The sequence below is a fragment of the Vicugna pacos genome, chromosome 10 (genome assembly GCF_048564905.1).
Source record: "Vicugna pacos chromosome 10, VicPac4, whole genome shotgun sequence".
NCBI lineage: Eukaryota > Metazoa > Chordata > Mammalia > Artiodactyla > Camelidae > Vicugna > Vicugna pacos.
Window position 1 is genome coordinate 65,970,326 of NC_132996.1, and position 25,639 is coordinate 65,995,964.

Here is a 25,639-nt window from a genome sequence, read left to right on the forward strand (position 1 = left end):
TGCTTTGACCTCCCGGGAGCGCTCAGCACCCGGAGGAGGTGGAACTCATCTTTCCCTTTCCTCCTCCCCAATGAACCAGTTCTCCACTGATCCTACACGCTTTTTTGCCTCTCCCACGCTAAACCCGGTCACGCGGGGCCTGAGGGAGAAGGACCCAGGCATCTCCCTTCCCCGCAGGCAGCGCGGCAGGTCCTGCCCCTCCCGGCCGCCCACGCAACTTCAGCCGCGGCCAGAGCCGGGCGCCCACCGCCCCCACGCCCCGGGCGCGAGCCCGCGAAAGACTCCGCTCGCTCTGGCCTCGGCGCCGCTCCCCTCCCTGGCGCCAGGGGGCGCTGCCGCCCCACGGCCGTCGCCATGGTCACCGCTGGCGGCGGAGTGGGGTTTACGTAAAGGACGCAGCGTCCCCCGGGGGGCGGAGGCGGCCTTCGCGCCGGCGCCGGCGCCCTGCGGAAGCGGCGTTAGTGAATTGGGGCCTTGGGGAGCCCAGGATGGAGGTGGCGGTCGCGGCGGCGGCGGCGGGCCGAGCCCTGCGGCGGGCTGGAGGTACGGGGAACGGCAGGCGCCGCGGGCCGGGCCCCAGGCGCGGGCGCGGTGCGAGCGGCGCGGCAGCTGGGCAGTGTCCAGGGCGCGCGGTGGCCCGCCCGATGGGTCTGCAGGCGGAGGTGCGGCTGCCACTCGCGCCCGTGGCAGGTGTGAGATCCGTGGAGCCCCTGGCACTGGCGTGGGTATGGTGACACCCGTGGCGCGGGCGTGGGCAGCATAGGTCTGGCACAGGCAGCGTGGTTTTACTGTCATGGGTGTCAAAAGACTCACCCCCACCTTGGTGTGGTGGTGGCTGCCCAGGTGTGAGGCGGGTGCAGCCCTCTGTGCAGGTAGGGGTTGGGCACAGCATTCGGACTGGTTCTGGGGTGGCGGTGGCCGGCTCGTGGGCGCATGGTGGTGCCCCTGGCATGGGTGGTGAGGAAGTGCTGTCATTAGTAAGGTGTTGGATGGTTCTGGCCTTGACATGGTCTGGAGTAGTGGCATCCAGGGCTTGAAGAATCGGTGTCCTCATCATGGCAGGAGTTCCTGGCATGACTGTGAGAAATGGCAATGGCCCAGCCTGATGCCCGGGGCAGCCTGGCCCTGTGAGGGGAGAATCCATGGCCCTCAGACCCTGGTGGATCGGAAGGGTAAACGCCCATCCTCCCACTCTGGTGATGATGAGGGGCATGGCCTCTGTCACAGGGGCCACTGTCACACTTTTAATATCTGTTTGGTACACTGGACTGAGGAAGGCAGAAGCTGGGAGAAGGTTGGTGTCCTTTCTAATGGACAGGAAAGAGAGATGCCAGGTGATGCTTCTAGTATGAGGACCCTGATGATGACCCAGACAGAGACCTGTCCAGGTACTGGCGTTGTCCTGGGCTCTTGAATTCATCCAGCTTTGGGGAGGAGGGGAGAGGTGGCTTGTTCTCAGCTCTGCTCGCTGTCCCTGAACTTGTGTCCTGAGACACGTGCAGGGCCGCAAGGTGGGTCACGTCTTTGGGCCAGGGGAGGTGCGGTGCTCTAGCCATCTGTAGTCCCCAGGCCCTGCTTCTTCCTTGAGTTGATGGTTCACCCCTTAGAGTCTGGGAGTTGCCTCTCTTCTTTGATAATGGGAAGCCTTTGGGTCTAGAGGATCGTTAGGGGGATGTTCTAAAGATGAGTCTACAGCCACCAGGAGTGTGCTAGGCTGGCGTCTGGCCTCACCAGCCCTTTGGAAAGCTTTGGGTGAGGGGCCCACTCAGCATCACATGTGCTCTACTTCATAGAGGGGCAATTTACGGACCCCCCCAAAGAAGTCTTAGGATGTGGGGGAAATTGTTAGGTCTTTGTGGATCTCTTGGGGAAGTGGAATCGGAGGATAGAAGAATAAATGAGGCTGGGCCTGGGGAAGGCATTAGGAGTCCAGAAAGAAAAATTGAGGGTGTGGGAGACTAGGGTGGGGGTGGCAGCTCATTTGCTAAAGTAGGTGCTTGGGGATGCTGCTGAGGTTCCTTAAAGCTGGAGTGTTGTCCCATGCATTTGGAACCAGAAAACGTGAATTCCAGTCTTGCCCATTGACCTTGAGCAGGTGACTTTACCTCTCAGAGCCACATCAGAAGTTAGCCACAGAGGAGGACTGGCGGTGCATGTGGAAACCCTTAGTGAAAAGCTGTACAAAGGTTGGGGATTCTCACCAGGTAAAGAGACCAGGACAGGAGGCGAGAGGAAATGGAGGCATGGAATGTGATTGTGGAGGAAGGCCGCCGGAAGATCAGGGCCTGTCATAGGGAATTAAAGGCCATGAGCGTAAAGGCTCCTGGTGGGGAAAAGTGGGATCTGTTGACATTGTGAGTCAGCTGCTGAGCTGGAACCAGGCCCCAGGTCTCCCGAGGGCGGTCCCCAGCATGGCCACAGCAACTGTAGAGTCCTGCAGGAGGGGCCCAAGCAAGTGGGGGCCCTTTGCTGGGGCTGCAGACATGTTCCTGGCCGTGCAGGGCTGGGAGGTGGCGGTGGCTGACAGATCAGGGGTACCTGTGTGGGAAGGAGACTTGGAAGTGTGTGTGTTTTCTCTTGAGAATTTCCTCTGGCTCTGGGTTCAGAGGATGTGGGTGGGGAGCAGCCGTATCAGCTTTTTGGGGGCTGTGGCATATATAGGACTGGGTGGTCCTGTGAGGTCTGAGGTCCCATGAGGTTGAAGATGGATGGCAGGAGGCTGGGGGCCATGGAGGATGCACTTGGATACGTGGGGCAAGGAGAAGGGGGCAACGGACACCCTCAGAGAGGTCCTCTGAGGGTAGACAGGTATAGTAGGAATTCCCCAGGATGTGGGCCCCCTTCTGGCTGAAGGGCCTTCCCAGGTGGAGAAGATGAGGGCAGCTGCCAATTGCTTTACTTTCTGCCAGTGAGGCCTAGTTCCTAATAATGGGAGCAGAGCCTGAATTACATACCCCACAGCTAGAAGCCTTTGCACGGGAAGGTCTGTTTCTGGTGAACCCAGGCCCACTTCTGCAGCATTCCATGTGGGCGTCTGTCTTAGCCAGCAATTCATTGCACAAGCTTGGTCCCCGAGGCAGAAAGTTTTTGCCCTGCGTCCATGCTGCAGTGTACAGCCACGTGGGGTGAAGGAGGACATGGCCCTGCCAGGCCCAGGGTGGTGAGCTGACTTTTCCAAGCCGAGGCACTTGCCCTGCCCAAGGCCATGCCACCTGAACACTGCCTGGCTCAGCAAGATCTCCCTCGGCTGCTTGTTCCCGGGTCGGCTCAAGGTGCCTGAGGCCTATCCCACACGCTCCCTGCAGCCCCTTTCGCTGCCTCCCCATGAGTTACCAGCACTTCAGCTCCTGCTTGGAAAGCAGTCCATAAAGAGGGAGCCTCAGGCCTCCCTGATGTGAATATTCAGCATTCACGTCCCCTCAGCTCACCCTCCACACCTCCGCCTGTTTGTTCTGATTTGCAGCTCAGCCTTATGTTTTTGGGCTCCAGGAGCCCTTTGCAGCCACCCCTTGCCATCTGCTTGGGATGCTGGGACTTTGCATAGCCGAGCTGGGTGGCAGGCAGGGCAGATCAGAGATGCTGACCGGAGGAGTTGGCCTCTGTTTCCCAAAAGCAGAGCAGAGCTTTCTTCGGAGGTTGGAGGCCATGGGGAGCCCAGCCAGGTCACTGCCACCCCCTGTTGTGGTGCTGATTTGAAGCAAATTCCAGCTGGGGCAGGGGGCGGGTAGCATCAGAGCGGCCATTGAGGTGCAAGTGGCTCTCTGGAGCTAAGCTATTTTTCAGATCTGGTCCTCAGTCCTCTTCCCATTTCTTTGTCCATGTTTCTCCAAAAGTTGCTTAACTCAGCTCTTGGCAACCTTTCCTTCCTCAGCTGCCTCATAAATCATGGTGCCCAGTTGCTCAGCTTCAGGGGTGCCAGGGAATCGGGCATCTCTGGGCAGAGGCTTCTGGGCCAGAGCTGAGAGCACCAGGCCAGCCAGCCACAGCTGAAGGCATGGCCTGTTGGTGGAGCCACCTTTCCCTCGGCCCCTCTCCCGGGGCCTAGAAGGACAGCTCTGGGTGTAATCACCTGTTGGCCCAGCACTCCATCTGCGTTCAGTTTCTCCCTGGAATAGCTTTGCATTATACTCTAACGGAGCGGGCAAGTGGCGCTGGGGGAAGTATCAATGAGCATGCGGTCAGAGAATGATAAATCTTTTAGAACAGTGGAGCCTAGGACATTGTGGGATGTGGTTACCTCCCCAGTGGGCAGAGCTGAAGACTGCTTATCTCAATTTTCCTTTTTCCTTTCTGATACTGACTTTGGCTGGGCTGGATCTCTCTGGGTGGACGGGGGACTGGGTGTGCAGGTGAGGAGGATCCAGGAAACCGCCTTCCCAATGGGAACCTCTTAGCTACTGAAGGGTCAGGGGAGGGGGACCAGGGAGGTGATGTGGAGGGGAGTAGTGTGGCCACGGGAAAGGGCGTCGGGCAGGGATGCCCAGGTCCTCCACAGGATCAAGGTGGAGAGACCAAGGGTGGAGCCGATCCCGCTGCAGGGCTGCCCAGGGATTGCATGTATGCAAAGCCGCGTGTGCCGGTAAGCCAGCGTTGCCGTGGGAAGTGAGGGCTGAGGGGGTGTGGAGCGCCTGGTGGCATGGGAACTTGTGGGCTTCTGTGTCTGGCTGGCCCAGTGTCAGTGGGTGTGTGCAGTGGGGTCTTGCCGGGCTCCACGAAGCAGGAGAGAACAGTGGGAGTAGTGGGTAGGTCTCCTTCCAGCTCCAGGAGGGTTTAACATCTCCGCGTGATCTTACAAGAAGAGCCTCTCTGCTTTCTCAGTTTTCCTTAGAAGGAAGCCAGGGCTGGGGGTGTGGCTCTGTGATGCCCATATGTGCTTGCACACGCCTGCTTCCACCTCTTCCCCAAGCCCACTGGGAAGTCACCTGGGGACAGTCTACCTGGGTGACAGAGGAGAGCAGTATAGCCCATGGGCCTGACGACTTGAGACTCTGGAGTCAAACAGACCCGAGTTTGAATTCTGGTACCTCTCTACACCTCAGTTTCCTCATCTGTAAGGTGGGGACAGTAAAACCTCCCACCAGGTGGTTGTAAGAATCCCACACAGATGGCTGGTCAGTGGACAGACCCTGACAGAGGCAAACACACTCAGTAAATGTTTTGTTCCTGCTGTCAGGATCTTTTCCATAGAAAAATGGTTACATCATGATCTGCATACACTGGCACCAGGAAAGATGTAATAGGTCATGTCCCTTTTCCTGATAAGGAGAAATTAGCTCCACCTTGCCCTTGGCATGGATGGAATCTGGTGTATCTGTCAGCAGAATCATACACAAGATAAAGTTTGGCGCCTGGGGAATGTTTCCACTCTGATAGAGTTGATAGTGATTTCTTGAGCATCTACTGAAGGTTGGGGTCAGTGAGGGCCATGAAGATGAATTGGACATACCAGAGCCTACAAGGTATAAATTCTGGTGTTCACAATCTGTTGAGAAGATAAAAGATGGACATAGAGTTCTACACTGTAATTTCAAGAGGTAGGTGCTACCAGGGGTCAAAGGAGAGAGAGTAACTCAAACCAGGGAGATCAGGGGAGACTTAAGTAGCAATGGCCTTTCACCTGGGCCATCCAGGTGATTGTAGAGGAAACAGCAGCAATGGGGGATGTGGCTGGGAAAGCGAGTTGCCATGGTCTGGCATGACTGTAGTGTGCAGGAAATGTAAGAGATGAAAGGTTGAAAAGTGAGCATGGGCGGTCACTAAAGTATTCTGAGCAAGAGTGTGTGCCAGGAAGAGCCGGCTGGGAGCAGGTGCCAGGGGGCCTGGGGAACAGGAGAGAGGAGACCAGCTGGCAACTAGGGCACGTGCCAGGTTGGAGGGCTTGAACCTGGGCAGTGGCTGCCCTGGGTTGGGGAGGGGCGGGAGGGGGAGAGGCCAACCCGATTGACCATGGAGAGGGGTGGAGGCCATGAGGTTTGTCACTTTGGTCAGTAAGAGGTGGGGCGTCGAAATCCCAGCCTCAGATGCGGCTCCCACACTTGACCTTCAGTCGTTTTGACTCCGGTGGGTTCCAGGCTGGAGTGTGAGCAGGAGGTTGTCACAATCCCCTGAAGGGGGCTGTTCTAATCCCTGAGGACCGACCAAGGGGGTTCCAGTATCCTTAGCGCTTATTTCCAGGTGTTTGATCATCTTCTCAGCAAATTACCCCTAGAAATTTTGCCTGCCTGAGTTCAGCCCAGGAGGTTACTATTCTGGGAATTTTCATCAAAATCCTCTTGGTGTTTGAAAGTTCTCTGAGCTGGGGTGGGGGGTGGGGGGATGGGGTGCTGGGGGGAGGGAGGGGAGCAGGGCATATCTTCACCTGTGTTTTGGGAGTTGCTCCTGGCTGCAGAGGCTGCTGGCCGGGGCTAGGGCAGGTGGGCCATAACGTGAGGCAGGACACTGCCTCTAATTCATCCCGAAGAGGCCCCTTATCGTTACCTCTCCCGGAGCCATTTAATTAATTTATGATTGATGTTCCTGGACTTAGTTGAGGTTAATTTATTATTGATGTCCCTTCATTATATACATCCACCCTGCACCTCCCAGCACATGGCTGCTTCCGCTGCCAGCTGCACGGTGGGGTGAGCTCTGTGGGGCTGCTGGCCCCACCCCTACCCCAGGGACTGAGCCCTGCACTTGGCTTATGCCAAAGCCCTGCAGATTTGAGGGTCAGGAAGCCTCAGGGCCTCTGTCTCAGGCATCTTTGCTCAGCCACAAAGTAACAGTAATAATAACAATAGTTTCTATTCTGTAAAGCAGGGAACTAAACCTGGCACAACATATGGTATAGAGAGGATCTCATTTATTTCTTGTGATAGGTACTCCCTCCACTCCCCCATCTACCCGAGTCTTACAGGAGATGCAGAGAGGGTGAGTTACCTACCCAAGGACACACAGCAAGTAGGTGGGGGGCCAGGGTTTGAAGCCAAGACCCTACTCTCCTCTCTGAGCCTTGCTTCTCCTTCAGGCCCACACGGCCCCCTCCCCCGTGACGCCTTTCTTCCTGCCCCACTGCACCCCGGGACTGTCCTGTCTGTCATGATCAGGTGGCCAAGTGCTGGTGCCCCTCTGAGCGCATGTTGTTAAATGTTCGTGGCTTGTTCCCCTTGCTAATCCATGTCCTCATTGAAGACTAACAATGACGGCAAAGAGCGCTTACCGAGCACACACGCCAGGCGCCATGCTAAGCACTTTTCATGCGTTAGCTCGTTTAATCCCCATAACCACCCGCGAGGCAGGTGGTATTAACCTGTTTTATAGGTGAGGTTAAACGTGCTCTAGGCACTCAGCTGATAGATGGCAGGCCTCCTGGGCTTCAGCAGCCTTGAGATACAGAGTGATGGTCTCATTCTCCCTGTAATTCTCTTCTCTCTCCAGCTCCTCTGACCTGTTTATCAAATATCTGTATATTTATCCAACAGCCTCAAACCTTTTGCCTGTCTGGCCTGAAGTCAAGCCTTCTGTGTCAAGCCTCCTCCTTTGCCATGGGGACCAGGAGTCCCCACTCCTGGGATTCTGGTTTGGTTGATTTTAGGGAGACAGCAAGGCAGGTGAAGGGTGTCGGGCCTGGATTCTGCCCCTGGCTCTGCTGGGAAACTTCAGATGAATCAGTCAGTCTTTCTGAGCATCAGTTGCCCCATTTGTATAATAGCAACAATGATATTTGCTCTCTCTCCTGCATTGGCTGTTCCTGTGCTCAGAGGCGATGCTGGATGGGAAAGCGACTAGGCTGATGATGGGTTAGAATTGCTTGTGTGTGAGAGTCAAAGATTTAGGAGCTGGCATGAAGGCCAGGAATGCTTAAGGCCAGGCCAGGGCCTCTGCCCCCACCCTCTAAGCTGCCCAGTTGGGCTAGTGAATTCTATGGTTTGTCAGGTGGTAAGGCCTTGCTCAAGGACTCTGATCAGCCAGCCACTGGACAGGAGGTCCTTAGAGGGGGGACAGGCCCCAGTCTAGTGTCCCTTGAAGGCCACCCCTGCTGCTCTGGGGCCTTGGATTGTGTAGAAGCACAGGGGGCCCGCCTGGGGTTCTGGGCCTCCCCCACCCCTCTTGTCTCCCACATGCTTGGGCAGCCTGACTAGGTGGATTCAGGCAAGGTTTGGTGAGGAAGGGGGAGGGTTCACCACACAGCCGCCAGAACCTCTCTTCACCCCTCAAACTATGCGGAAAGCCTAGTGAAGAGGTGAGCCCTGCGTCTGTCTGTTCCGGAAAGCGGTGAGACTGTCAGCCTCTCGATGGCAGGCTTCCCAGGGCGTTGGCTAGAAACCCTCTGCTTTCTCATCGGCTTTACTTGAGCACGGTTTCTGCGCCGGGCTGGGCCTGGGGAGCCCAGTGTGTGCTTCCCGGGTTCCCCCTACCCCGGGCCCCGAAAGGGAGTGCAGAGGCCTCAGACTGTGGGTAGAGGTGAGGCCTGCCTGGTATGGCTGTTGGAAATCTGTGGCCGGGTTGCAGTGAGGTGACGGCTTGTTTCACTTCCCAAGTTTCCGCCCTCCGCTGGCGGGGATTACATCAGGCTCCCACTTCATCCAAGCTCCGGCGCTGCCCCAGGACTGCCGCCCCGCTGCAGTGTCAGGCTGGCTGCAGCGCCTCCGCACAGCCCTGGGCCCAGCAGCTGAGGGGACTGTCCTGGCCCCTGCAGTCTCACCAGATGTGCTGCCTCCAGCTTGGCTCTGCCTGCTCGCCTGCTCAGGACTGCCTCGGCTCCGAGACCATGCTGCCTGTTCATTCCTCCAATCACCCACTTCTGATTCTCTTTAAATTCAGCCTAACATAGGCCTGTGAACGTGGGCTTTAGCATAAAGACGGAGCTTCGTTTGAGTCCACTTCTACTTGGGCATGTCACTTAACCTCTCTGAGCCTCAATTTCCTCATCTCTAAAATAAAGGACCTAGTAGAAAAAGGCACACTGGGCAACTGTTGGGAGCTAATGAGATGCCACCTTGGAAGTTCCACCCAGTGCCAAGAGCATTGGAGGTAATAAATGTTACCTGTTGTTATCACCAGTGTCTGTTCCCTCTGCTCTTCTATCCACCCAGACGGTGCTAAATTGAGAGGACCCTCCCTTTCCTGAGGATGCATTCCTGCAGCCAGGCAACCCTGGCACCACCTGGCCCTTCTAGGCTGCTTCTCAGAGCTGGCAGTGTCCCACCGTCCCTCTGGCATCCGACCCTGTTCCCGCCCCAGCTCTCTCCAAGGTGGCCTGTCCCCCTTTCTTTCCTCTCCTAGTTGGTTTCCTTCCCTTTGGCACCTCTTCCATGTGGCTGCCCTTTGTTTGTTCTACCTTTTCCTCCCCTGAGACCTTTAGGGGAAGCCAGTGTCTTTTCTCAGAGACTCTCTGACTGCCTGTGCCAAGCAGTGGCCCCTCAGGCCCTCCCATTCCCCTGGGCTGTAGGAATGATGGCCGGTGGGTCAGACTGTGCCTCTCAAGCATGGGGGTCATGACTTGGCCTCACAGCTAAGAACACTGGCCACCTTGACAAGTCCAAAATCCCACCCAGTCCTCTCCAGTGTGGGAGCCTGTCAGCTGGGGCAGCCTCTCTTGGAGACTCGACAAGGAGGCCAGCTTGCGGGGCCACAGAGCCCCACCTGAGGCTGGAGGTTCCTGTCACAGCAAACCCTCCTTGGTCTTAGGGACGTGTAGAAGGAAAAGGCCAGAGTCAGCCCCAGTATCCAGAAAAACTGGCCGCATCTGGAGTCTCTTTCCTCCTGGGAAGACAAGGAATTTTTCTCAAGAGGTGATTTCAGCTTCATACCTTTGAAAGAACTTGGTCTTCCGCCGACCCTGTTCCTGGGACTGGGGCCAGACTGCAGAGCACAGAATAGTTCTGCCACTTGTAACCTCCTGTCCACCCATTCTCAGGGATACTTGTCAACAGCCACTGCATGCTAAGTTCTGTGTCCGGAGCTTGGAATTGGAAGAGGAAAGTCACCACCTCTTCCTCAGGGTGTCCTCAGGTTTGGGACTGACACCTAAACAGACAAACAGAATAACAGCAACAATAGCAAAGCCTTCCTGGCGAGTCCTCTCTGCCAGGCACCATCCTGAGGGCTGTGTGTGTGTAACAACTTAATGCAAAAAATAGTGATGGTTCTTGGGCAGTGGGTGCCAGTGCCCTGGGAGGGAGGCACATGTGTTTGACAGCTGAGGGACAAGTGAAGGATCTCAGTTTCCTTGGAGAATTGAAGGAACCTCCAGTATCTGCAGCTTGAGGCCATGTATCTGCAGCTGGCCAGCTGAGACCCCCATTAGTCTGGCTCCTGCTCTCGGGGTGTTCCTTCTTGCTCCACTACTTTGTGTTGAGTTCCGGGACCCCATGAGCCACAGGAGGGATTCGTTCCTACAGAAGGAAGGCCCCCATTGGCCCCCCTGGTGCTGAGAGGACCAGCCTCCCCCGCCCGGGAGTCTGGGTCATTCCCTACGTGTGGGCCTGTCCGTGGCTCAGATCCGGCACCTCTCTGGCCTTGGCAGGCAATGCAGGAATCCTCCTCTCGCATCGCACGCCCCCTGCCAGCAGTGTTGAGCGGCTGCAGATTGTTCTCCTTGCTGCCTGCCTGCTCTACCGTACAGTTTAATAAATGGCTAATGGGCAGTCCCTGTTCCCCGGAGCCGCCTTCTTCATTTCTCAACCCCTTTAGAGAGCCTGACCCCCCTCCTCGCCCCAGGTGAACCCCATTCAGCAGGCTTCCGGCAGTGGTAACTAAGCCGGGAGCCCAGCCCACCACCTGCTCAGTACTTTATAAAAGTTTAACCTTAATGGTGTAATGAACTCCCATCACAAAGCAGCTGGAACAGTGCATCCTGGGATGTATAAATTATAGGAGCCCTCTGAAGTTGTAATTGGAAATGGCAGCAACTGGAAGGTTGAAAGGGGCCAGCCTCATTGGGCTGAGCACAGCTATTCTCTACTTCCTTTCAAAAGGCACACAGAACTGAGTCTGGCTGCGAAGAAAGGACGTCCTCAGACCAAACTGAGCTCCTGGTTCCTCCGCCCCAGTTCCCACTTCCTGCCCCCGACTGTGTCTGCAGAGCCTGTGGGCTTTGGAGGCGGGACCCCCACCCAGGCCTGTGCCGCAGCCGGAGTGGGCCCCGAGGGAAGGGACCCCAGTGTGGATGTGGCAGACAGGGTAGGCTCAGGTCCGTTTCCTGGAGAGCCCCCAGAGCAGTTGGTCAGCCTTCCCCTGGTCTCTGAGGTCTTGTCTGTAAAGTGCAGAATTGGAGGCCACCTCTCACAGAGAGTTTGGGGATGGAATGGGAAACTGCAGGGAGTCTTATGATCTGGGTTAGGAGCTCACGCTCTGGAGCTAGACCATCTGGCTTTCTGTCCCAGCTCCTGCTAGTGGCCCTTGTGAGACCTTAAACGAGTCCTTTAACCTTGCAGCTGCAGAATCTCAGCTGTAAAATCAGGGGAATAATCGACCTGCCTCTGAGGATTGTTAGGAGGATGACGGGGTTAAGGACTCAGCAAAGTGCTGCTTTAATGGGCACGCAGATCCGCTGGGGAGCTTGCCAGTGCAGATCCCTGGTGAGGCTGGATGGGGCCCAGACCTGGTCCTCGGGACGTGGTTCATGGACCACACCTTGAGCGGCCAGGGCATGGTGTTCAACCCATAGGAAATGCTTCCTAAGTGCCAGCTGTGATTGCCCCTCCAGGCACAGTGTCCATTGCCTGCACCTGCCCAGCACCTGCACATGGTTCCCACATGGGTTTAGTTGAACACGCCCGAGTGTGGCCCATGAGTTGGCAGCAGCACCTGAAAACAGGTTAGAAAAGCAGAATCTCACTGCGCCCCACTGCCCGTACCAGCTCAGATGCGCTGCCTCTGCTCGCCTCTGGAGCAGGGCTTCTCTGGGTACAGGGAGGTTAACCCCGGCATCAGAGTCTCGTGGGGTCAGCCATGGTGGGGCTTGCTCAACTCCAGGTTCCTGGGCCCTACCTCAGACCAACTACACAGAATTTCTGGATGGGGCCAGGGAATCTGCATTTACACATCTCGCTGCTCATTCAAGTTTGAGAGTCAGTGGAAGTCACCCACTGTCTGAGAGCTGTGGAGCAGGGCAGGACCCCCCCATGCCTCCCTCCCTTCTCACCTTTGCTTCTGCTGGGGGAGAATAAGCCCTAGCTGGGAGACAGGAGCTGGGGGCTCCAGCACCTCCTGCCTGGGGCCCGGGAGCTGCTCTGCCTTGGGCCCAGCGGTGGGGCTTTTCTCACAGCGAGAAGAGGGAAATGGCCTAATGGCCGCTGGTAGGGAATGGGTTGTATAAATTCACATACCCCTTGCATGGATTGCTGTACAATGATGAGGGAAGATTGGGCTGGAAAAATGTTTAATGAAGAGAAATGTTCGCCTTCACTAGCTCAGTGGAAACAAGTAGGTACAGACTGATCTCATATTTGGACGGGGAAAAGAGACTAGACAGATGTTGATAGGTAATACTTTTCCTAGATGGATCATGGGTGATTGCTATTTTCTTTTTTTTCTTTCCCTTCCTCTCTCTCTTTTTTTGTTTCTGTTTTCTATAGAGAACATGTATATTGTGATAAGAAGGAAAAAGTAGGCACAGCTAAACATGTCTGGTCCAGGGTCCTCCATCACAGGTCCCAGGACAGTGTTCCTGTTGCTCAACCTTCACCTTGGTGTCCCTCACCCCCAGGCTGTGCCTGGTGTTCCCCAGTCCTCTCCCACTTTTTCCTTTCCTCTCTGCTTTTGAGTCTTCCCTAGTGATGGCAGGGCACCTGTTCCACTTTGTATGAGAGGAAAGAGTGGGGAGGGAAGAGCCAAGGGATGGGAGGTGACCCTGGCTTGCAAGTCTCTGGGGCTGAGTTCAGTTTTCATCAGGGCATCACCTAGGAGCCTAAGCCTACATTCCAGAGTCTAGGCACATAGGATGGCTCTGGAAGTAATGGGTGAATGAATGGGGCTTGAAATGCAGCCAGTGACATAGCAAGGACCCATAGCTGTGTGACCTCAGGCACATCAGTGTACCTCTCTGGGCTTAGAGTCTTCATCTCTAAGATTCATGGAGTCAGCAAATCTTGTACTCTTGATTTCCTCAGGCCCCTCCAGCTCTCAGCTCTGGTGAATCTCATACCTTCCCACTCCTGCTCCTTTGCCTGGTTTTCTAAGCAGTTTGTACTGTCCAGGAAGACCCCACCTGTCTACTGCAGCTGCCCAGTGAGATGGTTTGCAGAAGCAGCTGTTCAGGGCAGGGCACTCGAGGCAAGGGCAAAGGGAGGAGCAGGAGGAAGGGAGACCCATGATGCTGGGAAACGAGAGTAAGCCAGCCACCAATAGCAGAGTACTTAAGGGCACCTGAGCATTTCTGAATCTGATATTGGCCTCCCAGGAACCCTTCATAGCTTTTGTCCTGCCTGTGATCAGGTGTCACTTTTCATCATCTTCTGGCCAGAGCTGCCTTTATCCCAGTACCTCTTGCCTGGCTTTGTGGCTGAGACCCTGTTTCCATCAGGCCCCAGAAGCCGGAGTCTCTAGCCCTCCGACCTGCTGTTTTCCAGTGAGTGGCTCAATGGGGCGAGGGAATGGAAATCCATTCAAGCCATTTGTTTTAAAGACATTTCAGTAAACTCGTGGGATTTGTGGTCACATCTTTTCGGTTTTCTTTTAAATAAATGGTTGGGTTTCTGGGTCTCCCCTACTACCAACTTCCCTGTCTGGCAGCAACCCAGAGGCAGGAATTGGGTGCTAATGGTGGTGCTCCAGGAGGAGGAGGCAGGCCTCTGTGCTGGCTGGGGCTTAGCTCCTGCACAAGGTGCATTTGCCCAGGGGTTCTGGGAGGGTGTGTGCAGAGGGTAGCGGGGACAAGAATGAGTGAGCCTTGCTTCTCCCCTCACCTTTCTCCCAGGTGGTGAACTCCTGCTCAGCCGTCAGCACCGGCTACAAAGCCTTCTCTGTCTGCCTTGGGCTAAGCAGCAGTCCTTGCTGTGGGGTTTCTGGCATCATAGCCCTGTACTCACTGACCTGCCTGTGGTTTTCATCATTCTGCACTGCGAGCTCCTTGAGGTTGGGGCTTGTCCTTTTCATGTTCACAGCCCCAGAAGCTCCTTCTTAAGATGCCGCTGAGTGCATCTGAAGCCTCAGCTGGCAGGTCTGCTTTCCCACCCTGGTCATGGAGCCCACCTGAGGCAGTGAGAGGGGCATGCTCAGAACATCGCCCTCCCCTCACCTATGCGGAAAGTAGCCCTGCCTGGGCAGGTGTCAGGCTGGAAGGGAATGGGTGACACTCAACAGGGAAGCACCAGCCAGGCAGGACTTGCCCACCGTCCGCTGGGCCCCTTGCACCCTTAGGCAGCCAGCAGCAAAGAAGTGTCTGCTAACGCCAACTGCCAACCGGTCTGGCGGGTTTGTGTGGACCTGGCCGGGTTTCTCTCAAGGGATAGGATGTCCTGCTGGGAGCAGGCTTTGTGCCTGTCCTTTCTGTCCTTACCCTTTCAGGTGTCCAGGCTGCTCCCCTCCCGGCCTTGCTTTCCTCTCTGCCCCACCTCGCTCCCCTCAGGCAGAGCCTTGACCCTGCCCTTCCTGGGGTCCAGGACAGGACAGGGCCCCACAGGAACGAGGAAGGGTGTTCCTGCCCCACCTGATGAGGCCCTGGAGGTACTGAGACCCTGGAAAGCAGGATACCCAGTGGCTGGGGTGGCAGGCCCCAGGCAGTTGCTGGCTGTCGCCATGATGACCAAGCTCCCACCTTCTCCTCAGCTGGTGCTTCGAGGATAAGGAACTGGAGCCCCAAAGAGGCCACAGAGCAAGGCCCAGGACCAGAGCCCTCACTCATAGGGCTTTTCCAAGCCAGGACTTCTCCTGGACCCCCAGCCAGGCTCCCCTCTCAGGGAGCAGGAAATGGGGGTGGGGGATCCCGGGTGTTCCTCCCACCCTCTGCTGGGAGGGGCTGGGCCCCCTCGCTCTGTAGGTGTCAGCGGAACTGTCACCCAGCGGCGGGCGCTGGTGCTGGGATTTCCCTCGCTGACTCACCCCGGCCTGGCTGTGCCTCAGCCCAGGCAGGAGTTGTTTGTGAAGGTGTCTGCATAGTGACAGCGACCCACACGGAGGGAGTCCTGGGAACTGAGGAGCTGGGAGCAGGGACAGATCCCTCTACAGAGCCCTGGGGCCTCCCTCCTGCCCCAGTGCCCCCCAACCCTGCTGCCTACCCCCCACATCTCCATCCAGCCCAGCACCCCCACTTCCCAACACAGGAGGAGCTGCGAGGCCTCCAAGTTCTTGCGAACAGTCCTGGCTGCTCCCTGCCTCCCTAAAAGATTCCCCCAAGGGTGATGAAATGCCTTCCCTGCATTGGACAGAGAAGCCATTGATTCCCTTGGTCCCCAGGCATTTCATAGACAGGGCAGCCGGGTGGGGGGGCTGTTAGAGGCAGGAAGTGGGGCCAGCACAGTGACCCTGCCAGGGGCCAAGGACCCCTGGAGAAAGGGTGAAACTGCAGGCTCCCCTCTAGAAGAATTCACACAGGCCTGTGTGCAATTTCCGGGCCCACAGATGCCCTGGAGCACATCTTCAGGCCCTCCCAGCCGCCAGCTGCCTGTGCCACCCTTGGGGAGAGCGGCAGTGGGGTGGAGGTGTCGCAATTACCGTGTGTGGGGGACTGGGGGAGGACTGAGCAGACAGAACTGTGGAGAGCAGGCCTGTGGGGGCGGCAGCAGCAGGGCCGCGTGGGGCGAGCTGGGTTGGAAGGGGGATGGGATGCACAGTTCTGGGTGATTGCCCCAGAAATCCTGCCTTCTGTTTGCTGAAGGGACGGAGAATCACCCCCCGACCTCTTCAGACTGCAGTAGCAGGGACTGGCAGCCCCCCGACCCTGGGGGCCAAGCTGCCAAGGCTGAAGTTCACAGGGGACATTCGGGACCTTGGTATAGTTCAGTCTAGGTGGGCAGACTTCTCAGCCCCCTACGCACCCTCCTGGTCTGGTGAGAGAAGCGACAGTTTCTGCTGACTGGGTGCCACGTGGCAGCTCCAGTGTCTCTAATGAACAGGCTGCCTAGCCCCCTACAAGCATGTCCAGCCTTGTTGGCCACGTTAATCCCCCTGTGAGCAGGCTCAGGGCAAGGCAGTCCCTGGAAGGTATGTGGCCTGTGGGTCCTGCCTCCTGAGCCATGGGGCTGGGGGCACAGCCAAGAGGGCAGGCTCTCCCTGCGCAGCTTCCGGCTCAGCCCACTGCTGCGATCAGGGGCACGGAGGCTGACTGGCAGCGGCCTGAGCAGGCAGTGTGAACGGGCAGGGCACAAGGGAGGCCTGACCTGAAGTGTGATGGGCCGTCAAGGCAGAGCCAGCACCCCTGAGCCCTCCAAGGGCAGCTCTCCTTAAAGATCAGAAGGCAGCCCCGCATGGGAGCCTGCTGAGGCCCCAGAAGCTGGGCTGCGGGCCGTATTTTGCTACTAACCTCGTTGTGGCCTGGGGCATTCTTAGCCCTCACTTTCCTCCCTGAAATGGGTGTGTGTGACTCAGTGGCGCTGAAAGTCCCTTCCCATCTGGTTGTTCTGTTTTTCACTAAGCCCCCAGCTTAGAGGATAAGGGAGGGCCCCAGCACCGTCTCCTGATGGGCCTCAGTGGCCAGGAGACCCTGCACTGAGGAGCGGGGTGTAGGTCTCCTCTTGGACTCTCTGTGTCTCCTCCCTCCTCCCCGGGGTGGTGGGGTGAAGTGAGATGATGGCTGCAAGCTCCTAGCACAGGCCTTCTGGCAGGTAGCTGGGTTTTCACGTACTGTTTCCCTTATTGTCATTATGTTTGAGTTGTTATTGTTATTGTGGAGTTGGCTCCGCAGAGCCTGCGGGGGTGCTCCCTGGAAGAGGCGATGTGGCCCATGTCCTGGGCTGGCATCCGGGCCCCCAGTCTGCCCGAGAAGTGGGAGGTCAGATGGGGGCAGCTAGAGGGTCCAGGCGGGTGGGAGGGGGCCTGTCACCTCTCGGGCTTGGCAGAGCTGCCAGCTCCCATCTGCAGAGGGGCGGCCCGCCCTCCTGAGTTGGCTGGGAGACCTTGGAGCCGAGGAGTGCGTGTTCTCCAAACATCTTGTTCATGGCAGATGGCAGCCACAACTCCCTTTCTCCCTGCAGTTCCGGTTGCACTTCCCTTCCCTGTGCTCACCCTCCTGGTAACTTTGGTTTCTGCTTTTGGAGATGGGGAGGCAGCCTACAGCCCCCAAGCCGCCTCTGACTGTGGTGAAGCTCAGTGCTCAGAGCGTGGACAGTGTCCAAGGGAGAAGATACCACCAGCCCCCATCCGCTTTGTAAGGGAAGCTGTCTAAGTCTCTTTGGCCAATCAGGCCAACAGCGTGATCTCAGAGGAACCAGGGCCTGGGCCTGGTTTGACATTTTTGGAGCAGCTGCTAGGCACCGGGGTGGCACTGTCTGGGTGCCAAGGACACAGGCAGAAGGTTCAGTCCTGCCCTCTAGGAGCTCCTAGTCTAGTGGGGAACCAGGGCACCTGGCTGGGGTGGATGGAAGGGCGCTGCTCAGGTCAGCCTTGGAGTTGACAGGCTTCTACGGGTTTCACAGAGGAGGTGGTGTTCAGGCTAAGTCCTGGCAGGCTGAGGAATTCCCAGGAGAACAGGACTAGAAAAGACAACTTGTGCAGTGAGAACAGGCTGTGCAAAGGCACAGGGGCAGGAAGAGCTCTGACTCTGCAGAGCACTCAACCGTGGCAAGTAGTAGAGCAGATAAAGGCCAGGCTGCCTCATCAGCATGTGCTGTGCAACCCCAGGGTGTGGTCTGCGAGGAGAAGTAGACAGTGCCCCTCTGGCCGCTTGTGGGGCGGGGCCAGCCTGGAACAGAAGCCCTGTGTAGGGGCCAGGGGGCCCTAGGCAGCTGGAGGGGGTTCTGGAATCTGGCTTATGGCTGCCCTGGGCTTGGGGCCAGCAGGAAGGAGCATCCCCTGCTGGTGGAGCCACAGGTCAGAAGTCTCCACAGGGGGCCTAGGCTAGGGGAACACTGACGAATATACTGCTGAAGGTTGTGGTGCCTGAACTTCCACGGTGCTGTCGCTTATTCTTTGACGGCCTCGGCTCCACCCCACATCTACATGGCACTGGATAGAGCATCCATGAATCTAGACCCTCGTCTACGCCAAACTCTGTGTTAAGTGCTCCCACTCGGGCCTCCTCCCATTTAACCTTTACAAGAGCCACACGTGGCCATCACTCCAAGGTCCTGAGACTTGTTCAGAGTAACCCAGCCAAGCAGAAGCTCCAGGCCCAAGGCAGCCTGACCCTCCCAGCACACCGCCTGCTAGGTTATGCACCCTGTCCCCTGGAGAAGGCTCGGTGTGTGGGGTAGGGTGGGGGTGGCCCACAGTGTTTACTTTTCGCAGCCCTGCGTTTGCTGTGCCGCCAGCACCTGGCTGACTGTTTGCCCAAGGATTTGCCCTCCAGGAAGATGGGTGAGGCTGGGCAAGGGTGGCAAGCAAGTGGTCCGCTGCTTCTGGGCTTCCAGCTTTTGCGTAACTGAGAAGGGCCACATTCTCCATAAGTGCCACGCTCTGCAGTGCCTGGCCTCACCCGCGCAGAGCATGTGACTTTACAGAGCTGGCCCTGGCATGCCTGGCGTGCCAGGGCTGCAGTGGCAGCTGCAGCTGGATGGTCAGCAGGGAGCAGGAGAGGTCCCCAGAGCCCTTGCATCAGGGCGCTGGCCCCAGGGTGTGGAGGCGAGGCGCAGCATCAATGGGACTTTGTGTCGCCAGGGGCAGAGGAGCACGTGGCCCAAGCCAGGAGTATCCTGTCAGACACATCTGCCCCTTTCTTTCCTGGGGTTGCCATGCCTGCTCACAGCTCCCGCCCTTCCTCCCAGCGAGGAGAGAGTCTGCCTTGATTCAGCCAATCTCTGCCCTGCTCTCACCTCCTTTCAGATGAATCAGCCCCAGGAACTTGATGATTTCTTCCCCGGCCCTGGGCCCGCCCCTCTGCCTGCCCTCCTGAGAGTGGCCTTCCAACATCCTCTTCCTGGTCTGCCTGAGCTCGCCCCTGCGTGGGCAGTCACTGACCAGGGAATGTGCTGGCGGCTTCTTGAGGCCACAGGCCTGGTCCTTGGTTCCAAAGGGAATAGATTAGGTAAACAGAGGCTGGGTGGGTCTAGTGTCTCTCTGAAGCTGAGACCCCAGGGAGGGACCTGCATTAGCTGGGCAGGGAGTCCACGCCTCCCTCCCTGCAGTCCTGCCTGTGGCCAGCCTCGTGCCACCCCAGGGTGTCCACCTTGCTTTGGGCTGTGGCCTTTAGCAAGCCCACTGCTCTGGTCTGTGGTCCTCCCAGCACTTGGTCCTATCAGACAAGCTGTGATGACAAGCAGGCCGTCACCAAGAGACTGTGCTGCACCCTCCACTGGCAGAGCTCTGTCCACAGAGGGCAGCCATCCCTTGGGGAGCCGGCCATGTGCTGGGGCTGGGGAGGCAGCCTGGTCCCTCCACCACTGCCTCTTAGCTGGGGAGCAGGACTGACGTGGAAGGGGGAGTGCTAATCTCCTGAGTCCAGTGGCCACCAGGCCCTGAACAGCCCTCTCTCCTGCTGCTGGTCAGGGATGGGTGCCCGCCTGGAGACAGACACAGAGTCTGCAAGCTCAGGCGGCATTGCAAACAGCCCCATCCTCAGGCCTTTTGTCCACAACTCTGCTCCCCCAGGAGAATGACGAGCCCTGAAGCACGTCAAGCCCGCGAGGCCCAGTGCCAAGCGCTCGACCATCACCCCCATGGTAACGCCATGAGGCCGGTACCCTCACAGTCCCCATTTGCATGTCGTACTTTAACCAGTGTCACTCAGATCTCATTTCTCCCCATTTGACAGGAATCAGGGCTCCAAGAGGTTGTGACTTGCCCACACTTATTAGCGGCCGAGCCCAGTACCAAGTCTGGATTCTGTGACACTGAGCCCCATGCATCTCCTACTCTGCCCCTGACCCAAACCAAAGTACTCATAAATGAGCACATTGATACCTAATTCATCCCACGTTGGGTCTGACTCTCTCTGAGGAGCTCTGAGCACCTCCCAGACGTGCTCTCATGTCCTCCCAAGGCCCAGAAGAGCTGAGAGGAGGCTGGGTGCAGAGGGTGGGGAAAGGGCCGTCCAGAGTGGGCCACAGCCCTCGAAACCAGCCCTGCCACCTTCCCTCCGCCCTCTGCCTCTGGTGGGGAGATGCTGGGGCCTCTGGTGGGGAGATGCTGGGGCCGGGGGTGTGTCTCCGGGTGGGCCTGCCCTCTGCCTCCGGTCTCCCAGCTGTGCAGGTGTGAGCCAGGAGGAGGACGCTGGGAGAATCCTGACGAGGCCCCACGGGGGTGGGGATGTCAAATCCCAGGGCTGTGTCTTCAAGGGAAGTAATCATATTGTGAAGCTTTTTATAGTGCTTTCCTTCTAAGAAGCCTCCGCTATGTCTTGTGTGTTCTCCTCACATTCCTAGGAAGTTGGCAGAGAGCAGATCAGGGTCACAGGGAGGAGGTGGGACAAGGATCTGAGGGTAGGCCCTTTACCAAGTCGTCTGTGTTCCCCCAGCAGCCAGGGGGCAGCCACTGTTCCCGTGTCCATTGTCTGGAGAGGGATGAGGCTTTGCGGCTCTGAGGTCACGGGCAAGTCACTGACGGCTTAGATTTTGTCCTTGGTTTTGACTGACTTAAAACCCTGGGTATAGAATGGTCATTCCTGGTCCATCTGCCTCCCAGGGCGGCCATGAGGTAGTGTTATTGATATTTCTTCATATTCCATGGGATTGTGTTCCCCAACCGGGGGCTGAAGCCCCTTGGCAGCTGGGTGTTCAGGGGGAGTAAAAATACAAGTCCTGGGGAAACAGGAGACATCCGGTCCAGCCCCGTACATTTGGGTGAGACACTAGGCTCCAAGGGAAGTCATTCCCCTGGTGCTCCCTTTCCTTCTTGTTAACAGCGGCCCCAGGATCCTGGAGAGCCCCTCAGGATGTTGCTGGGAGGGGACTCGAGTACCCAGTGCATCCTGAGAGCATGGCCCACGGTGCCCTCCCTGTGGATGTGCATCCTGCCTCCAGGCACAGGCTTTGTGGAGGTGGACACCACAAGCCTCCCTCCCACGGATGCCCAGGGGAGCAGGCTCGTCAGTGCTGTAGAGCCTCCCAGGCAGAAGGACCTCCGGGATAACTGGCCATGGTCCTGGCCCTGCTGCTCGCCGGGTCACCCGAGGCAAATCACCAACACCCCCTCCCACCAGTTTATGCATCAGTGAAACGACAACGGTGCCACTTTCCTCCCCTGCCTCACCCACAGCGTGGTCGTCGGGCACCAGTGGAGCCTGCCTGTGGTTGCTGCTGCAGGAGAGCAGTCCGGGCCCGAGCTGGGATCCTGAGCACGCAGCCAGTGGGTGGTGCGGAAAGAGTCAGGGCTGGGAGTCAGGAGCCTAGGTTCTGGGCTTGACTCTGCACCGGCTACCACAGGCTGTGCTCACACGTGGCTCCTGCCACTGCCAGGCCCTTTGCTGGGTGCTGGGGACATAGCAGGGAAGAAGACAGGCGAGGGCCCTGCCCGAGAGCCACTCCCTGAAGGGGTAGGAGGAGACAGAGAGTAAATAAGTTAACAGATGAATAAACTAGAGAGGGTTAGATGGTGGAAAGTGATGAGATGAAAATAAAATAATAATGTGACGGAGAGGCTCTGGGGCTTCCTGGGATTGGACAGGAGTCCCAGAGGAGGGATGGAGCTAGGATCTGAATGATGGAGGTGGGGAGCCATGCAGAGATGGGGAGCAAGGATCGTGTCCAGGCAAGAGCTTGGGCTTTGAGCCAGGACACACTCGGGTATTTGAGGGACAGAGACATGGCCGAGCGCCTGGGGATAGTGAGCAAGGGTGGTGAGGGCGGGTCAGTTGGCCAGCAGAAAAAGAAGTACGTTTTCTAAGTATAATGAGCTCTGTGGAGTGACTGGAAATGTCGGGTGGGTGGATGACCAGCCAACAGAGACCGCCTCTCTCCGAGCCTCCATCTCCCCTCCTGTGCAGGGTTTGCATCAGGTCTGAGCTCTCGTCCATCTAGGTTAAGGCCCCCTCTGCATGGCTGTATTTGTGGCCAGAGCTGGTGGCAGGAAAAGTAAGGAGTTCAGCATTCAGGGGGCAATGCCTCCAACCTCAGGCTCGTCATGGGGAACCCTCAGCTGTGGAGCAAAGCCCAGGGACTGCCCTTGAATGGGTGCCTGCTGCACACCTGGGCCGAGCTAAAACTTTGCAGTGTGCATCGCTGTTCGAGTGGGCCAGGCTGCCCCAGGCCTCCATTCTCTCGGCGTCCTCCAGGGTTGGAGGAACCAGGGCGTAGTCCATCCTTCCCCGCCTGCAGGAAGACTCCCCGCCTGCAGGCAGACACTGAGCAGGAAGTGCTCCAGAGCCTGCTGGCCCCGGAGCCAAGATCACTGGGTGTCTTGGGGCTCCAGGGGCAGATGCAGTGCCCTTCCCTCTGCCTGTCTGGTTACACGGCCGTCAGCCTGGGTCATCCTCCAATGCCAGCGCCCCATCCTATCTGTCACCATTGTCTGCTGCACCTCAGTCTGGCCCCCACTCCTTTCTACCCTTGTGCCCGCCTTGGCCCAGAGTTTCCCAGGATAAAGCTCAGACTCCTGGGCCTGGCTCACCGACCCCACCAGCCCCTCTGCCTTGGCCCTCGCCTCTGCTCCTGTCTGGTTGGTCTGGTCTTTTCTCTGTCCTCTGTGGTGCTCACACAAGCCTCTTCCATGTTCTTCCCCTCGCTGCCCTCTTTTTGTGGCCTTGTTACTCCGACTTATTTTTCAGACCTCAGATCTTAAGGCAGCTGCCCCTCACCTCCCTGCTCAGGCTCTGACGGGACCCGTCTTCGGAGCACACGTTGGAGAAATTTATGCTGTCATATGTGAAGATTGGTTTGAAGCCTCTTTTTCCTTCTGGCCTGTGGGTTCCTTGAGGGCTGGCCCGACCTGAGTTTTATTTATTGCTGGGGCCCCTGGCACACAGTAGGCACTCTGCTTATGTGTTGGACAGGTGGAGAATGGTTGCATGTGTGAATTTAATTTCTACTTGGTTTCACCTGTGTTCACACCCCAGGCCCCACCCCTGGAGCTGTTCCCAGCCTTCTCTCCCCTCACGCCCTGGTGCTGCCCTAAGCCAGAGTCTGGAACCAAACCCTGGCTCCGTGTGATGGTTGGTGTCCTCACAACTGCCAGGCCTGGGGCCACCTTGTGCCCTGAGCCCCTAGGTCAGCCAGACCTGGGGTTTGGGGCCTGGGCCTGCCTGGGGTCTCTCGAGGACTGAAGGGCTGACTCAGACCCGTGCCACCGACTGGAAGAAAGGAGTATGCTCGGCCAGCTTGGAGGTCAGGTGGGATTGCCAAGGAACCGTGGACTAAGGAGGGGGGCTTTGGAGCCCTTGCCTCTAAGCTTGAGGCTCGAGGCTGTGGTGGGTGGTCCTGGGCCGCACACCGTGTCTCCTCTGCAGGCTGGCCAGACCTTTGCTCTCCAGAGACTTGACATCCTCAGTGCTGCCGCCAAGATGGTAGAGAGGACGGTGGTGGGACACCCAGGGTTTGGCAGCCTCAACTGTCTCCCTCAGTGTCAGGGTCTTCCCAGCCCTGGCCAGGGCCCTGCTCATGGTGGGGGTGGGCTGTCAGGCCACAAGGACATTCTGGTCAGGCAGGCTGCATCTGACACTGGCAGGGAGGGGCACCCAGGAGGCCCCAGAGCCACAATTCTAGGTCACCTCCTGCAACATCCAGAGGCAGGAGAGGTATTTATAGCAGCCAGTGGCCACCAAGGGTGGGGCAGTCAGCAGGAGCTATGACGCAGGCTGCCCCCCTCAGGTCCCCTGCTCTTGCCGACTCCCTCACCGCCACCCCCCACTCCAGAGCCTTCCTGGACAAGCAGTGAAGGGCTGGGCCTGCTGAGGAAGCAGGCATTGACACTCTCCTTCCCAAGCCTCAGAGGAGATAAGGTGCCACTTTCTGCCTGGCAGGAGCCTCGGCCTCACCCGGTCTGGCTAGGACCCTGTCTGTCTCCTGGGCCCCAGGTGGGCATCCCATTAGCACTCAATGCCCGGCACTGCTAGTCTCTCTCGATGGCCCTGTCAGCTCCCGTTGAAAGGTTCATCCCCTGGAGTCAGACACAGCTTTGCCGACCTCCCCAGGGCTGGCAGGGTCCGTGGAAGTCCTGCCTCATCCCTCCTGGTAGCAGGCAGTTGATGAAGCCGCGGGCACCTGCCCCAGGTCGACTGGGAGGAGGTCCTGCCAAATGTCCATTACCTCCCTTCTGTGACCTTTTAAGTGGTCATGGAGTGCCACTCAGGGCTGGAAGTTCAGGCAGCAGTCTAGCCCACAGTCACCAGGGAGCTGCCACACCCCAGGAGCAGGCCAGGAAGCAGAGGCCACAGAAATGTTGGTGTGTTGAGCCTGGGGCCCTGGCCCTGAGGATGAGTCCTCTGGGAGGGAAAGTGATACCAAAGTCCGGAGTCCAAGGTCGGGCCCTGCCCTCTCTGAGCCTTTACCTACCCAGATCCGAAGCCAGCCCTTTGGTCCCGCCTGGGCATGAAGAGTGAGAAGGCTGATGTTTACGAGGTGCCTGGTGAGGTTGCCCCCACTGTGGAGGCCAGTGCTCCCCATTTCTAGTCTGTGTTGCCCTGAGCCTCTGGGCCCATCCCCCAGACCTGAAGCAAAGCCGGGGGAGGCCAGGGTTTCCTTCCTAGGAGCCTCAGTGTAACAGAGAAGGCGAGGCAAAGCACCAAGAGCCTGCAGGAAGGTGGGCCGAGATGGATCAGTCATGGGCCGACCAACCAGGACTGGGGCTCAAGGCCAACTGAGACGGGCCCGAGCTCCGCCAGGGAGAGGGCCATTCCTTTGATGAGCAGGAGACGGGCTTGCCCACTGACAGCGACAGAGGTGGGTGGTTGGTCGAGAGCTTTATAGCTAATGGTTGGGAGTTTTAATCGCACATAAAGAGCATTTAGGAGCCATAATGCACTTTTGAGGAGGGGTTGATTTAATTAAAACTAAGCAGGTGTGTATGTAGCTAATACCACCAAGCAACCCGTCTGTGCTGGACCCGGCGCTCAGCACTTCACAACTTTGAACTCACTTTGTCTTCACAGCAGCCCCACGAGGGAGGCGCTGTCATCACCATCCCTATTTCACTGAGGAGGAGGAAGTGATGGTTGATTCGTCCCGGGCGGTGGCTCCTGCGCTTTACTTTGAAGGTCATGGCTCAGTGCACGTCTGCGTGGGCAGAGGCACTAGGACAAAAGCTGGGTGTAGCCCTGCCCTCGTCCAGTGGCAGGGGGCCTTTGGAGCCCCCACCCCCTCCCGGAGGCCTGTGGGCACATGCTTGGTCCAGCTTGTCGTGCCCAGGACGGTTTCTAGGGAGTGAGGGGGACTGTAGGAGTCTCTGAGCACCTGGTCAGTGTTTTTTGTGGCTTAGTCCAGGCAGACACATAGGATGGTCCAGTTAGCTTGGGCTCCTGGGTGGACCTCCCAGGCTCTCAGCCATCCTGCACTGAAACAGCAAGTAGAACTAAAAGTCAGGGCCAGAAAGGACCTGAGAGTTCCTTCTGTCCAGGACCTCTCAAACATTTTTAAGCACTGAGATTGTTTAGTTCAAATACAATGTTACAAGGAGCCCCAATGTGTAAAACAGC

The 25,639-nt window shown here is 57.7% G+C and overlaps 1 protein-coding gene across 3 annotated transcripts in view; it reads left to right on the forward strand.

Annotated features, from left to right (window-relative positions):
- The first annotated feature begins 411 nt into the window (after nucleotides 1-411).
- DAGLA (diacylglycerol lipase alpha) overlaps nucleotides 412-25,639 on the forward strand; it is a 60,729-nt gene continuing 35,501 nt past the window's right edge. For 2 of the 3 annotated variants that reach the window (XM_072970073.1, XM_072970076.1), the window contains exon 1: nucleotides 412-543. The gene's annotated coding sequence lies outside the window, so the exon portion shown is untranslated. The remainder of the gene's footprint in view (nucleotides 544-25,639) is intronic. The other variant, XM_072970075.1, reaches the window with a different exon arrangement.